The sequence below is a fragment of the Bombus bifarius genome, unplaced genomic scaffold (assembly GCF_011952205.1).
Source record: "Bombus bifarius isolate JDL3187 unplaced genomic scaffold, Bbif_JDL3187 scf7180000009200, whole genome shotgun sequence".
NCBI classification, from domain to species: domain Eukaryota; kingdom Metazoa; phylum Arthropoda; class Insecta; order Hymenoptera; family Apidae; genus Bombus; species Bombus bifarius.
The window spans coordinates 1,922,827-1,935,930 of NW_022884965.1; the positions used below are offsets into that span (position 1 = coordinate 1,922,827).

The 13,104-nt window shown below is 39.1% G+C and overlaps 1 protein-coding gene across 3 annotated transcripts in view; it reads right to left on the reverse strand.

Moving 5' to 3' along the window:
* Positions 1 to 13,104, reverse strand: part of LOC117214510 (bifunctional heparan sulfate N-deacetylase/N-sulfotransferase) — a 366,996-nt gene that overhangs the window by 97,721 nt on the left and 256,171 nt on the right. The window lies entirely within an intron of this gene.

Here is a 13,104-nt window from a genome sequence, read left to right on the forward strand (position 1 = left end):
ATATTAATATAGTAATAATATAGCATTAGTAATACAGTAATATATGATATATAAAATAAAATATATAATTATCAGAGAATTCAAATTTTTCTGTACAATTATTTACCCGCAACGAATCTAAAAATCTCATTTGTAAAAAAAAAAAAAAGGAAAAATCACAAAAAAGAAACCGAGAACGACTCGATATGACTCCAATAGTCACGAAGACCACAGAAGAACTAGGACGTCGATAACGAATAACTGATACATCATCGCGCAGCAACTTGTCTCTGGAGTCCGATAATAAACCAGTAGAAAGGGGGATGCAAAAATCGAGGCAGACCTGGACATAATCGAGCGATCGGTGAGGCCAGCCCCGAGACCGCCATCAAAAAACGATTAAACACCGCGCAACGACAAGCGGAGCGATCAGGTCGCTCGACAACTCCAATTAATCGATCGTACTTCCGCGGAATGGCGTTGCAATTTCAACCGACTCGGTCCAACATCGCAGGTTCGTCTCTTTTCTCTCTAATTTTTTCCCGTCGATCGTACATCGGTCGTAGCAAGAAGTCCATTAATCAACCACCCCCGCAGCGATGCGAGTCTTTGTCATGGGGACCGTGCGCCTCTATCTGTATCGTTTCAAAGAGAGCGTTCCCTTCAACTTTCCCCTGGAGGATAGCAGGAAAAGGACAGAGAAGGATTCGGACAAAAAGAAAGAGAAAAAAGAGGAGGCGGGAAAGAAAGGTAGGAAAATAAATTGAAAATGATCCGGCGAAGGGTAGAAGGATGACCGGGTTGGCGAATGGGGTAGAATCGACGCCAAGAAGATTCTCTCGAGAAGAATATCGTCCTTCGTTCGTCGCTTCCATGTGCCCCTTGAGAGCTGACCTAACATTTTTCCAACCGAGGAGTACTGACGCCTCTCGCGAATAAGAACAGAGTTTGCTATTCGTGGATGAATGTAGAATTTAATTACGCGAGCTTTTAGAGAGCGGAGAATATTTGAGAGGAAAGAAACGAGAGTTTGGGAAAATTTGAGAACGATTGGTTGAACAAGAGTTTGACTGTTTGATCGTTGTAGTAACTTCTGTGACGTAACTCTTCCTGCTATTTGTTTGACGCTGAAGTGCTATTTATGCTCTCGTTTTACTTTCCTTATAACTGGAAAAAATCTCGTAGGAAATATCTATTTACTGCTTCTTATAAATTACACTCGTAGTTCATTAGAGAATTACGTACATAACATTCGATCACGTGTCTACAAAATTAAATTTTCATCGATATATTGTTTTCTAAACGTTTATGTATAAATGAAATCCTATCGATTTGTCGTGTAAGCTACTACAATGCACAGTATACACACAGTATATAACGTACTACAATGTAGATAGAAGAACAAAGGAGAAATTAATATTGAAATCAATACAGACGTTATATTAACTACCTCGTAGAATAAGCACAAAATCTCCACTCCATTCTACTACTCTGATTTTTCAACTCTTTCGTTTCATTCATATATTCTCCTATTTCTTGAAAAACCAAACATTCGTTTCCGATCAATCTCGTTCGCAATCTCATTCTTGAAACACCATCTTAAACGAATACACTGACAAAATTTCAAGTATTTCTAGGCTACGCATAGAAAACTCAGTGTTCCAAACAATACCGATCCCCGAAATGATAAACGAGCCCAAAAAATGCGCCTTATTAAATCCCATCGGTGCATTCAGCAAAAATGTACCGAGGGGTCCGGTCGAACGATTCACTCAAAAAAAAAAAAAAAAAAAAGAAAAAAGAAAAAATATTGCTTTTTCACTTCACAGACATATATCTCCAGTTTGACGAGGCTTGGTCTCGCGATGGAAAAAGTTCGCGAACCGGCTCCGGCCAAAAAGGCAGAAAAAGAAGGAAACGACGAATCAGAGTCAAGCCAAACGACAGATGGAGAGAGTAGGACAGAAGCCTGAGGGCCAGAACGGAATGCATTTGCCAGATTAAAACGCCATTGGAGTGCATCGAGGTGCCTGTAAATATGCTTGTGGAAGGACGAACGAGCCGACGAACGAGCCGGGGTTTTCCCTTGGATGAAATTGGATCTGCGCGATTCCAAACTCTCTCTCAGCCAGACAAACGAACGTTTTCGCCTTCTACTCTGGTTCGTTCGCCGGAGCTGCTCCAAGCCGGAAGAAAGATGACTCCATTTGGAGGAATAATCAGCGGAAGCTCGCGTGATCATTTCGCGGCGATCGAGCAGCGCTCTTTTGCCCTCCTTCCCCTTATCCTCTCGCGGCGTGCAATCTAACCGGAACGCTGCGCTGCACCTACGTGCGGATCCGCCCTTTAAATCCGCGCACGTGATGCATCCGACTAACGACCCACTCGGGGAGCCAAAACGTGTCTCTTGAATTAAGCACCGCTCAGCCTCGTACGTTTCGAGGGGATACAGAATTACCGCGGTGCGATGAATTATTCAGATAACGAAATGTGTAGAGGTGTGTGTATTTGCACCGGGAATTTTTGTTTTCGATTAAATTTTCAGCTTACGGCTCGTTTTGGACCAGATACAAAAGGGATGCGATCGAATTTGCATTTGAGGCGTTTTCTTACTGGAAAAGCAGGGTGGTTTCGTTGGATTTCTTGGATTTTTCTCTTTGATAGGATTTTTCATGATAGGATGTACAATCAGACGATGCCAATTGAGGATGATTCAAGCGATAAGGTTGTTCGTGCATGTTTAATTGGTGAAAAATGGAGACTAACGTGTATTAACTTGTATATTGGTTGAATGAAACGGTTGAAAGGGGTGAACGAAAGTACGAATGTAGAATTTGTTAAGCGATGAGATTAACTTGCATCGGAAGCTTTTTGTGGAAAGAATATGTTTGTTTTTTTCGATATGTACTAACATTGCTTCACTGCTTGTTCATTCTTTTATTCTTGTTTGTCTCGTTATTTGATAACAGTCCTTATTAAATATTAATTAAATTATTGAAATGAGAATGTGATTATTCGTTCAATGAGAAAGTTTCACTTTCGTTGATTAAAAATCATCAGTAGTCTGTTCGATATCATTCTGTTAATGTGAACGTCTTATTTTTCTGTACTATTATTAATCGTCAATAGTTTGTTATATCTTAAAGATCAAACAATTTGTTGATTCTTATCTAAGTTTAAATGAATTTCATGTTAAATTATAAAATTCAAGAAGCATTATATATATAGGATATATGTGGTAACGATAAATCATTGTTTCGGCGAAACGAGCGACGATTTTTTCAGGACAGAGCCCAGAGACACAAGGATCGGGGAAACAGTATTTCCGAACGATTTCCCACTGTCACCGCTATTTCTCACCGTGCGGCCGAACCTTTCCGTTCCTTTCGACGCGGGACAAAGAGCCTTGAAATCAACATCCTCCCTATAGGAGATGCTTTTAAAAATTCTTACACGTAGTAACTATTTCTCACGTGAAATAACCATTTCTTAGATCTACGTGTTAATAAGATAACATTTGTTCTCATGTTCTAATTGTATTCTATTAAACGTGTAAGTACAATAATTTTTAACAGGTTATCATACTAGTTCAAATGTTTTTCTATCTTGTGGCATTTTTAAGAAGGTCTGACCTCGTGTGGTAATTTATATTCATCAATAAAACGATAAAGAAACGATTTCGAAAATAGAAAAGAAAAGCCATTGCGTCTAAACTTACGTTTGAATATACTTTCAAAATCTCTGTTGCAATCCACAGAATCCACAATTCCAATATACCAGAGGAGTATTCTCTCCAAAAAAAGCTTGCACCCCTTTTTCCTTTTCTTACAATCTAGACACAGCAATCTCGCAGCCAATTAAATTCCAAAACCTCTCTCTACCGTGTACAATTTTCCTCTGGAAGTCTAGACGTGACGCAGAAGATACTTCGCGTGCAACATATAGTAGCGGACAAAAGAAAGTCTAAATCTTACAAAAATACCATGATTTTACAGAATTGTATTTAACAAAAACAATGAATAAATGTAATATTTATATAGTCCAGAACAGGTAACAGCTTACGGTCTACTGACAAATATCTAATACAAAAATTACCAATATACACAGATGAATTACTAAACTGTAGATGTTTATGTATTTATTAGTGTACAGAACGCGCATAATATCGAAAACTGCATAGAACACCCAAAGTATAGTATTTGCTTTATATTTAATTATACCTGCATTATACGGATACGATATTCATACAATAGCAAGTACTATAGCTTGAGTATATTATATTTTCTTATATATTATTCCTTGCACAAATCTTTTTAATTTCATACAAATATAAATAAAATAACAAGTATTACACCTCGTACATTGCATATTCGACAAATTAAAATGTGTCAAACGAAGCTCTGTCTAGTCGTACTCGTAAAAATCTGAATTTTCACAATTATTCTCAGTCTATAAATTACTTAGCAACTGTGAACTTTCTCTTGTCCGCAACTGTACTACTTAAGACCCGACAAACCCATGGATTTTTGCAGTTTCGCTGCGTGTGCGTAAACCGATCTGCTCTCGGACGTATCAGGACTGTGTTACATTATAACGTAACGGGATGCGCGAGAGAGAACGCGTAACAGAAACACGATGGGCGTGGATTTTATTTCACGCGTCTATCACGTGCGCTGCAAACGAATTGCACGACGAAACGCTAGCCGTAAACGACCACAGTTTTTCCATTATAAATCTTGCTTCTAAACTTTCTGCGTTTCTGGCTGCACTTGCGGAAGGGTTTATAATCGGGAAACGATCATCCCTTGCTTGACAAGGGTGAACGTGTAGGTTTCGAAGCTGTCTATTTAGTGATTTGTGGAGTATAGCGTTTGATTGGTGAAATGGTGGCTGTTGCGCGTGACAGTGAGTGGGATTGTTCGGTCTTCTTTTGATTTTAGCAGTGCTAGGGTTGTTTAACTCATCGAACGATAGGAATGGACATTTACGTCACGCTTCCGCTCGGTTATATGTGAAGATCGTAGGAAAGGAATATGACAAGCAATTAAAAAATAATTAGTTCCAATCACTATACGAAAATTGTCATTCTTAATTCGTTGTCCAATCGGATATGTATTTTATATTCTGTTGAATATTGCGCAAAGTTCGTTGTTACAATACGTTCTTAGTTCTCAGCAAAATTGCGAAAATGTATCGCTTACTTTGAGAAAATCTATTTTTGAGCCTAAGAACTTGTTCTTTTTGTCTTAACCATCGAAACAAAAAAGTAGGCGTACTTGTTTATCGCGTTTTTCTACTGTGTTTCTCATATTGAAATTTCTACCAAAACAGAGAGAGAAAGCTGCTTTTCGTTTTTATAGATGTTCCTCATATTTCATGATATCATTCAGACAATTGTATTTTGCAAATAACCATAATTGGATGTAAAAAAATCCTGTTATTTGAAGAGTTGTTTGAAGAAAGTGGGATATGTAAATCGAGGATAGAGATTTATTTTCTATGCTTTGTTACGCTATAGCGAAAACTCGCTAAGGGGGCGAAAATCCGCCGAAACTAATGTTCTTCGACCCACGTCTGTTAAGATCTTTTTGCTCCTTTTCATGAATACTATTGCTCAAGTTTGGCACCAACTTTTATAAACACCCAGTATACCTACTTAAATGAGACACCATTATTAGTCGGTATTGTATGTTTTCGCGAATCGTTCTCTGTTGACTGATCGATCGAATGCCAGTGTCCGTGTCGGAACAATGCCGGCATTGAACCGTTCCGTGTCGGATACGATTAACATAAATCCGCTTTAATGCCTCAAACTCTGGTACCCAAGATATACCAACTTCTCGTATCAAATTTAACGCACATGATGAAACGAAGAAATCGATCGTCCTTGCGATTGGTAAACTAAAATCGCGTAAGTAAACCTTAGAGATAAGACAATAGATATCCGGTTGAGCCGTGTCGTCGCGAAATTAACCGGGCTGTTTTCCGGCTAGCAAAGTCTCCTATTCGATAATTCAGCGAACTCAGTCTCTGGAATGGCTCGTGGAAGCCAGTGTTGGAGCACCGTGAACCGAAAGGTATCGCGATGGCGCGCGGCGACAATTGCTCGCTCCGAAAAGGCCATAACTCACGCTGCGCGCCGCGGACGCAGAATTTCAAAGGAGATTTTAATGGTCGAAGTTGCTCGTGATTGGTCGCCTGTGAAATGCGGCCGTCGAACCGTTGGACAAAAAATTAATTTCAAATCGGATTTCAACCGTGGCCGAGCTCGCGAATCTCGGCGACGTCACGTGCCGCGCGTTTAATCGATGATATTTCAGGGCTGATAATCGCGTACCCGCCAGTGATAATGACGCAGGATTCTTTGCACGCGTTCAATTTCATCGTTAATGGTGTCTTTTTGTGGAAGAATCGTTTGCTCTCGCTCGAATGGAAAGATAATCGATTAATAGGTCGAGGAAGATGAAAGAATTTGAGCGATGAGGGACAGAAAGATTGTCGGTGAAAAAAATTGGTGGTCGGTGACGGAAGAAATGGAAGATAAAAGTGCTGAATTTATGGTTAATACTTCCGGAATCGATACTGTGTGCGCAAGACGTTAACAATTTTATTAAACGAGTTGTTCAGATTTTTTGTTCCTTTTTTTTTTTAACGATGCACAAAAAAATTAGACTCTCACGTTGATTTCTTTTCCTGCTTCTTGTGTTTGTATATCTTTTTTAAATTACTGCCATACTATAGCGACAGCATACGAAGCTTACGGAATTTTTATTTTCTTGATTGGTGCAATAAAACCATCTTGAACGGTTGATGCTGTAATTGTTTTAAATAGCATTATGGAAATATATGCGGAAAGTTTTCATTGTTAATCCCCTTATTGGTAAATGTTATCGTTATAGTCGTTGGGATATTTATTCCAATTCGTGAATATGTCAACGAGTAGTCTGGAAGTTTAAAGCGGGCAAAGCCCGATTTTTTCACAGAGAGCAGCAAAGAATTTTATACCCGTGAAACGTCTAAGTTTGTTTTAGTTGTTTCGCCCTCAAGTACCTTTGTGCAAACCCTCGACTGTCGATTTAAAACTTTTCACGCGCCAACATATCTACGCCGGATTTTAAGGTCGCAAATTAACATGCGGAATATATCCAATGTTCCTTTTTCCCGGAATGAAAAAGCAATCCCACCCTAAACGAAATTTAATTAAATCGTAAAGTCCTCGACTTTGATGCGAAGCTCGGATTCTAATTTGTCATTGGGCCTCCGTGCTGAAATATAAGTTTCGTTTGCTAAACGTTTTATTCTGTGGCGAGAAACGTGGCAAATTTGAGATTAAACAGAACGAGCCTGCAACGTAGAATCAACTGAGGGAAAACTTTATATCTGTGTCAATTTTTATAGTTGTAGGAGATCGAGTTGAAAATTTCTTACAAAATTACAACGAATTCTAAATTATTTCAAATGCAGTACCTAGGTCATAAATAAAAAAAGGAGAACTATTTCGCGCACACGTATATCTTTTATTAAGATAAATCTCCTTTGTAACCATTTTAATTATTTCTCTGTAATTTGATATTAGTTCACTATGCATGGAATTTTAAATGAAACGCATTAATTATTTCAGCTTTGAATATTACGAATAGACTGACTGATTATTTATTCCTTACATTCCAAAAAATAATTAATTCATTAAAAAGTTGATGAGAAGATCCATCCAGCCAGTATTTAACGATAATGTTTGTTGAAAATACGTATAAAAATCATACACTGTTAAAAAAGCCACTGGTGGTTTTACAGCATTCTACCGTTAAACCAAACTACATCGTATCGACTGATTACTTCAGCGAATCAAACAACAATTATCTTCAAATATATCAAATACAAAGCAACGTGTAACAATAATATTTGTTAGAAACATGCATGAAAATCATACGCCGTTAAAATGGCCACTGCTGGATTTCCACGACTTTGCTGTTAGTCGAATCTTTGCAATTGTATCGACTGATTACTTCGATCAATTAAACAACGATGATCTTCAAACAGTTGCAAGAAAAATTCCACCCCGCCCCCGTCAATTTCCAACATTTTTCGAAAAAATCAAACAGAGAAGAGAAAAGAATTAAAGAACTAAAAAAAAAAAAAAAAAAAAAATTGGAAGTAAAAGAAAGAAGGTAGTCCTTGTCGTTAACGACAAAGGAGACCAGTCGAACGGCGAATACGGTGAACCGAAGTTTTTTAATAAACCCACGGACACACCGTGCAACGCTTTCATTATCCTCGTTTATCGCGCGGAGCACACCCCTTTTGGCCATCGCCCGTTTTACATCGCAATTTCGATGCTGGCGCATTTGCGGCCAGCCAGAATTTCACCGCCATATTTTTGCCAGCCGCAAACCGGAGCTGATCTGTCATCGGCTACCGTCATTTCGGCGCCGTCCCACAGATAGACGCGGATGGACGTGCGGAGACTGATAGCCGCAGCGTTTTATCGACGTCGCGGTGACGCCTTTTTATGATTCCATCCCTCTTTCACCCTCGTGAAATCTAACTCTGCTACCTTTCAAATTCCACCGTATTTTTAATAATACTTCCCGATACTCTGCGCTTTGTTCCAACGTTTGGCCAATTTTTTGGTTCATTGCTTCGGGACGATAATAGTTGCAGGTCTGCCCAATGTATTGAGATTGGGTTGTATCTACTTAAATCGATCGTTACGTATCGCTGTTAGAATATTCCAATCTTCAAGTTTCGATTCAAAACCGACAATTTCCTATGACTCCAATTAGCACACAACCTCCGCAATTACAAACAATAGCAACTAATAAGATTTCAAATACTATGTTCCCTGAGCACGAAGCAATCGCTACGTGTCACTCTGTGAGAGTATGCAACCTGCAAGTTTCAATCCAACAACTTCTTACAAGCCCACTTAACGCACACATTTTATGATCACAAATAGTAGCAATTAATAAGATTTCGAATATTATATTCCCTAAGCACGAAGCGATTATTATTATACATCGCTCTATGGGAATATCCAACCCCCAAAAGTTTCGCTTCAGAACCAAAATTTCGGCACAACCGCAATTTCTACAGACCAAGAACGATGAGAATCAAAATTTCAAGCATCCCTCAAATACAAAAACAATGCCTACAAAATGATTACTACTCGTCATCGCTTTATCAAGATGTTCTCAAGCCCCAAGTTTTACCCTAAAATCAAAATCTCCCTGCAACCCCAATCAACATAATTTCTACAGATTGCAAATAATATGAATCGACGCACTGGTGACGGTATGCTCTGATAAGCACATAGCCTGAATTTTCGCGTATTTTTCGAATGATTGAAAAACTTCAAAAGCGTGTATAGCATCTAACAAGTGTAACTTTTATTAAAAATCAACGAGCATATTTGAAGATACTTCTTCGCAACATTTTGTTTATAACTAGCATTGTTCTTTTCTACTGTTTTATTTAACATTTTGTATATTGGGTTGGCAACTAAGTGATTGCAGATTTTGTCAATACCACCTAATGACAAAATCCGCAGTCACTTAGTTGCCAATCCAATAGGATACCGCACGAAGTATGCAAGACGCGAATCTTCTGTCACGAAACAGTTGAAAAATGGAAGAAATAGCGTCTGCTGATCTCAATGGGTTAACAATATTTCACGTCCTTCACATACGAAGCGATCGTTGCAATAATCATCGAACCCTATGAAAATATATATGCAACCCCTAAATTCTACGGTAAAATGAAAATTTCGCCACTAATTTCAACGCAATTTCCACAAATTACGCTGCGAGACAATGAGAATTAACAACATTTCAAATAATAATCTAACGCGAAGCAACTTTTCGAAAATTGTTCTCTATAGAAAACTTTCGCGCCATAGTCGGGTCACGGTACACGGATCACAAGGTGATTCAGCGAGCGGCACACGTTTCAGAAGAAAGTTTCGCAGCCAGAAGCGGAGTCCGCGATAATCCTCGCCTAAGGGATTCCCGTTTTCCGCGAAAAGCTCCAAGTTTCCCGAGGTTCCAACGGCAAGAAATTGAATCACTATCGTTAGGGAGGGCAACCATTTTCATAAGCAGCCGCGCGAGCAGAACTCCCGCTCTAAACCGCATTCGAATATTCCACCGGTTACATCCTCGTCTTCCAGCTGATGCACGCTTGTCCCGACGCCCGCGCCGTGCCATGCAATAACCTACAATTCCACGGTAATACGGAACTTCATAATGTCGGTAATTATCCAGGATAATCTCACTGTCGTGTTCTCCGCGTAATGTATGCTTCCGCCCTATCCGGGTAATGAAAATATCTGCCGCCGGACGTATTTGACCGGCATTATTAACCTAACGGAAGATCCTCGTCTTCTCGATTCTTCATCGATAGGGAAACGATTTTATTAATAGATTAATTTCCGCGAGTAGACTGTGGATTCTTGTCTGTTTGTGGGAAATTTATTGATGCAAAAATGCATAGAGCGCGCATAGTGTGCAGAAATGTATAAAATATGCAAAGTGCGATACTCGTAATATCTAGCAAGTGGAGCGTGTCTTTGTATAGGTCCTAGTTGTTTAGTTGCGTTCATGAAAAAATCAGGTAATAAATTAGAAGGAAAATTAAAATTACGATTCAATGGATATCGCTAAAATTAATTAAATATCCGCAGTTTATTGATAAGATATATTTGCACAGGTTCTTATGAGGTTGAGTGACACGACTAATGGACTTGCTGCTTATATACTGTATGCACATGTACTGTATACCGTATACATACTTAGATATTCTAATTTATAGCGACGTTAAGAGCTCCGAAGCAGAATATCTTCGTATATTAAAGTACGACAGCTGTATTTTATACTTGCTCAGGAATATCGGTCGAGTTTGAAAAAAACAATCGCTCGCGAGGGTAAAACGAAAAGAAATTGAATTTTTATCAAGTAGAAAATCGTGTTACGGAGATGAAATCGTACTCGGTTCGTCTCTGTATTAGACGAAGTTTCAATTACCATAAGAGGCATAAGAGGGTAGAAAAAAATTAAGGAAAGGGAGAAGAAAGAGAGAAAAAAATAGAAGCAGGTCTACGGAACATATAGATGGCAGGACCTGGTGGAATCCCGCGTGAATCAACTCGTATTCCGAGTGGCTGCCACGTCGGGGGAAGTAATAATATGAAAATCCATTCGTGATAAGCGTGCTACGCCGAAAGAAACGGGGACAGGCATCGGGGGTGGATTGTAAATAAGCCTGTCGCGAGGACGAATAGTTTTTCCATAATTCTCTCTCTTTGGAGAGGAAAAGAGGAGAATAAAGAGAATGAATGGAGCACGTTGGATTACGTAGGAAGTCCATTCCGCCTCTGAGGTTCGATGAATTAATGCGACAAATCTCGAATTCTTGAACCAATCTACGTATAAGCAAGGAAATTATTTACATATTTTATCCTTAATTATTTCATATTAAAATGTATAATTATGTAAATATTTAATTGGAATTATTTCTGTTATACTAATGAATTTTCAAACCGAACTATGGGTAAAGGAAATATTTTAAATATTATATTTCAATATATTTTGTATTGTAAAATTTATTTTGTTCGTATGACTAATCATTAATTAAGACAGGATTTTAAATCGTAATTATTTATAGGATTTTAGTACCAGAGAAATTCTACTCATTGATTGATTCCAAATATACGCAGCTCAGCGTATGTAACAGATGCACCTGGAAGACTTATGTTGTATGGATTACGATACGGTTCTACTTATGGTACTAACTTGCTCTAGTTACACGCTACTTTATAGAAGCCGATAATTGGTAATGAAATAAGAATATAAGAAACCTATATATACGGTGGTAACAATTTAGGAACTTTCCACTACTGATCATAAGTATTACGACACCTGTTGATATTTATCATAAATGGAATACTTCTCGCTGTTTTTATCATCCATTTTCTATTATTTCATTCTCATTGCGCGTGCCTTCTCAAATATAAAATGCAAGATATTCGATAAAATGAAAATTCTTGGAATTTCTCAATAAACGCAACGAGCGGAGGTCGCAATATTTACGACTTACAATTATACAATTACGCATTCGTACAACGCCATTTCCAATCGTTTCTATCTCCATAAAGAATCAACGCAATATCTAGAACCTCAATTAAAAAAAAAAAAAAAAAGAAGAGAAAAGTAAAAGGTAAAACTAACCCTACTGAGAGAGATACGATCGATTCGTCGGCTTCGACTTGAAATTCCAGACGTCCGAAAGGTGGCAGGAAATCCGTCCGCGCTATACCGTCGTTTCGTTTCGTTTCGTTCCGTTAATTAAACATCGACGTACTCGGTGGCTGCACAGTCTCGAAATTTCCTAGCGCAGGCAAGATCCTCGACGACTCGCGAAAGACACTCGAGCGTTTCGAAGAGGAAGCCGCTGTCTCGACACACCGTCACCGTTTCTGTCCCTTAAACGCTCCTCGACAGTTTTTCCACCGAGTGCTATCCGCAATTACAGGTCTCGTGACCAGTTACGCGAGCGTATTCGCGCGCGTACTCGCGCACCACGGGGCCGGAGTGCTTCAAAGACGTCGTTCAGCGTCGTCATTAAGTCGAGTGCGCGTCTAACTACCCGCATGTGTGCCACTCCGCGACGTTAATCGCTCGAATGCGCGCAAACACGCGCGGAAAACCCGCGGCTATTTCACGCTATCTGTCTCGCGCAGTTTCACCCACGTGCGCGTCGTCTCGCGGCTGTTTGTGTTTGAACTCGGCGTATGGTCGACGCTGTGATTCAACGAGTGCGTTTAAACCAAGGGTCGGAGCCCTCGTTTGAACGTTCGGATCATTGGTGGTATTTGTGACTAGTTTGATGCTTTAGAGGAAAATTAAGTTACATCTCATTAACGCGGCAAGAGTAAATGGTTGGAGAGGTTGAAAAGCTTGAACCGAAGCGTTGGTATTTAAGGCTTCTTAGCTTTTTATTTTTCTCTTCCTTTCTTTTCTTTCTCCTCTTTTTTTTTCTTTTTTTTTGAGAAGTGAAGTGTGTTGTTGAAGTGTGTTAGTTTGTTTGGTAACTCGGTATACTATCTTTTAAGATTCGCAATGGTTTTTGTTA